The sequence below is a fragment of the Grammomys surdaster genome, unplaced genomic scaffold (genome assembly GCF_004785775.1).
Source record: "Grammomys surdaster isolate TR1022 unplaced genomic scaffold, NIH_TR_1.0 130, whole genome shotgun sequence".
Lineage (NCBI taxonomy): Eukaryota > Metazoa > Chordata > Mammalia > Rodentia > Muridae > Grammomys > Grammomys surdaster.
The window spans coordinates 8,039,458-8,043,684 of NW_021604588.1; positions in this window are offsets into that span (position 1 = coordinate 8,039,458).

Sequence of the window (4,227 nt, forward strand, 5' to 3'; positions counted from 1 at the left end):
TATTTCAGCATCTTTCATTCAGTAGTGGAGAGATGATGCCCTGACTTTTTTTGTGTTTCTGTGGTTCACACATCCGTTGGTTTGGTTATACCCTCCATTCTTCTTTGGGTATTTTTCTTACGGAGTAGCCAGCTCTACTCTTGAGACGTAAATCTCCAATAGGAAAGTAGAGAAATAAACTGACTTCAAAAGCAATGACGTCAACCTGTACATGACACAGAACCAGTAAATGGATGATGTAAATGAACCTGGCAGGGAGAGGGGGGAAGAAACAAAGCAGATTCGTGAAAAAAGACATAGTGGAGAAAGCTCTGAAGGGAAAGAAAAAAACTCAAGACGTCAAAAAGAATTAAAAATTCCCAATAATGAGAGAAGTCCATAACCTCAATTACATAAATGTAAGAAGGGGGATACAAAACAAAACCATCAAAGTTTCAAAAGCCTAGACAAGGCCACAACAGTACTAAAAGCAAGCCCAACAATGACGACAACAACAACAGCAATAACAATAAAAACGTTTGCCTACTAGTGAGTAGACAAATGTATAAAGATAAATAATAAAAAAAAATAAGAGGCTTTAAAATATGATAGTGGTGGTGATGGTGATGATGATGGTGGTGATGGTGATGGTGGTGATGATGACATTGATGTTGTTATCAGGGTGGTTTAGAGATGGTTCATACCAGGTGTGGTGGTGCACACTTTTAATCCCAGCTCTGAGGCAGTAAAGGCAGGTGGATCTTCGAGTTGGAAGCCAGACAGGTCTACATAGCAAGTTCCAGGACAGCCAGGGCTACACAGAGAAATCCCTACACACACACACACACACACACACACACACACACACACACACACGCGCACACACACACACAGAGAGAGAGAGAGAGAGAGAGAGAGAGAGAGAGACAGAGACAGAGACAGAGAGACAGAGAGCGAGACAGAGAGACAGAGACAGAGAGAGACACAGAAACAAAGAGGAGAGGAGAGAGACAGAGACACAGAGAGACACAGAGAGGAGAGGAGAGAGACAGAGACAGAGACAGAGACAGAGACAGAGACAGAGAAGGGTGTTCACTGGTTAAAGTACCTGCTGCTCTTGCCAAGGGAGCAATGTTTTGGTTTTCAGCACCCACAAAGCAGCACACAGCCCAGTTCCAGGAGTCTCTTTGGGTACCAGGCAGACACAATAATCACATACATACAGGCAGGCAAGCATTCATACACATGAAATAAAAATAAATCTTAAACACAAAGGACAAAAAAAAAAACCAGATGAAACGTTGGGGTTCTTTCTGGATTTAAAGTGGTGGTGGGGGGGCAGGAAGAGGGTCTGTTGAATTTGGCCTATAATGGGTAAATAATCAACAGCCCCCTCAACAGGCTTCGCCCTTACTAAGCTTCCCTTCTTTATGTACTAGTGGCCTCTGCTGGTCACACATGGCTTTGCAGTATGTGGACTGGTTGGGTTTCCTTTTCCTCCTGTAGATTTCCTCCTTTGAAGGACACAAGCACTAGCTAACATTCCACTTGGGGGTTTGGGAGAGGGAGATGGAGAAGCAATTCCAGAGGGAGATGGAGAAGCAATTCCAGCACCGAGATACAGATGGACATGCTTTTCTTTGTAGTTTCAAAAACCCACTAAGCATTACTTACCTTGCTAGAGGGATGGGGCTAAAGATGTCACGTGACCCGTTGCAGCTTCAGTGTTCTCTGGCGCCAGTAGCTGGTCCACAGGCTAATGTCAAGCTCTGGCAGATCAGTCTCCAGAGTTTTTTTCTCAGTGGATGAGGTCTTACCCCAGGCACCGAGGGTGGGACTTAGACATTGCACTTGCTGAACTGAATTGACTTCCTGTGATTTCTACTACCCCAGCTGTTTCCCGAGCTGTCTCACACTGGGGCTGTGGCAGACTGTATAATTTAGGCTTTCCTACTTGTGATTGTTCCCTAGTCTCAAGTCCTTAGGATAGCTCAGTTCGAAGCAACAGGGTGTCTTTCAAGATGACAACTGGTCACAGCCTTGCGAGCAAGAACTCCCTTCCACTGTTGACTATCCTGCCAGCCAGAACTCTGCAGCAGCACGGCAACTGTTTGAAGTGTATTCAGAGCCTCATCTGGTCAACTGCACAAGGCTGCCATGCTTACCCTTTAAATGAGATTTCTGTTCCCTTCCTGCATTCTGGGAGCCTGCTGGCTGGGGCTGGCTGTGTTCTGTTCACTTTTCTTTGGTGCCTCTCTTATGTTTCTCTGAAGTTTTCAACAATATCAACAACAACTTCAACAACTTTTCTTCTTCTTCTTTCTTCTTTCTTCTTCTTCTTCTTCTTCTTCTTCTTCTTCTTCTTCTTCTTCTTCTTCTTCTTCTTCTTCTTCTTCTTCTTCTCCTTCTCCTTCTCCTTCTCCTTCTCCTTCTCCTTCTCCTTCTCCTCCTCCTCCTCCTCCTCCTCCTCCTCCTCCTCCTCCTCCTCCTCCTCCTCTTCTCCTTCCATCCTTCCTCTTCCTCCTCCTCTTTCTTCCTCCTCCTTCTTCCTTGGTGTGGGTTTCTGAAGCTCTTTTAAATAGTCACCTTACCTTTCCCCGCTTATCTTGATTCTTTTTATTTATGTTAATTTCTAATTGTATTAATGACTCTTATTTGGTTAGTTAAGGGTTTACTAATATTGTTCACTGTTTCAAAAATCAACTCTTAATACATTTTTATTATTTTTTTTGAGAATTTCATACACATGTACATTTTTAAAAATCCTATTCACCCTCTACTATTCACATAATTCCTCCCAAGTTCATGTTTTCCTTTTAAAGCCACGGAGTCCAATTTGTGCTTGCCCTCATCCTCTCTGGCAAGTTCGTTTTTACTACTGCTGGTAGTAAACTCAGCTCCTTCAGGATTCCAATACAGATTGAAGACTGGAGCTCTTCAGAACTCCTCCAGGACTCCACTACCATGTAGGCTGAACACCTATGAAATTCTTACCCTTTCCATTGTGAGACAGCCTTAGTTGAACTACCTGGAGCACACCCCGTGAGTCAGTTTAATAAATCCCATATATATATGAATGTATATTTACTTATTCATTTTCTCAGTTCTTTTCATTTAAAGAACCCTGACTAAAACACTGGCTTTACCAATTTATTGTTTGATTATTTTCTAATTCTTAGGGTTATCCTTCTCATGAGATCTATCCTTTCTGAGTGCTAATGATCCAGACTTTCCTCCTCATCTGTGTCTAGGTTTCCAGCAAGAGTCTCTCCTGCATGCACTTTTAGGTATCAAGGACTGCTTTAATTTGTCCTTCTCTTGAGATTTTCTTATTTTCTAAAGACTCCAAGATATCTTTGCTGGGCATAATAATCTCGTCAGCTACTTAATTCTTATCAGCTTAAAATCAATCATTTTATGTGTCTTTGACTTTTAGGGTTTCTATTGAGGTACTGATGTAATTTTAGTGAATTTGCCTGTGTTACTTTACTGTGTCTCTATGCAGGTTTCAATGTTCTTATCAGGACTATAACAGAATTCTAACTCTGCGACATGGATCGTCCTTTTTTTTTTTTTTTTTTTTAGTTGTTTTGTTTTTTAATGTAGGCGTGCTCTATCTGCATGTACACCTATGTGCCAGAAGAGGGCATCAGATCCCTTTATAGATGGTCGCGAGCTACCATGTGATTGCTGGGAATTGAGTTCAGGACCTCTGGAAGAGTATCCAGTGTTCTTGCCCCTGTTTGGGATTTTAATGCCTCTTAGTATTCGTGTTTTCCTAGATTTGAGGGTTTTTCTGTTACTATTTTGCTGAATGTGTTTTTCTTCTATACCAAAGACTCAGGCTTGGTCTCTCTCAGTCATGGTCTTGAAAATTGCAGTTCTGATACTTTTCCTTTATTGCTAGCACAATGATTCCTTATCCTTGTTGTCAATCCTACTTGATCCACTGAGGGTTTTTGATTGTTTGTCTTGGAGACAGTGTTTCTCTGTGTGTGTAGCCCTGGCTGTCCAGGAACTCACTTTGTAGATCAGGCTGGCCCTAGACTCAGAGATCCATTTGCCTCTGCCTCAGAAGTGCTGGGATTAAAGACGTGCACCACCCCTGCCAGGTGATCCACTGACTTTTAAACTTGATTTTTTGAGCCTTTCATTTCCTCCCGTCCTTCTCTGATACATTTCTCATTCACACCTCTACAGGCCTTAACCACTGACCCCTCACTCCCTTGTAGTCAGGTCCTTAACCAC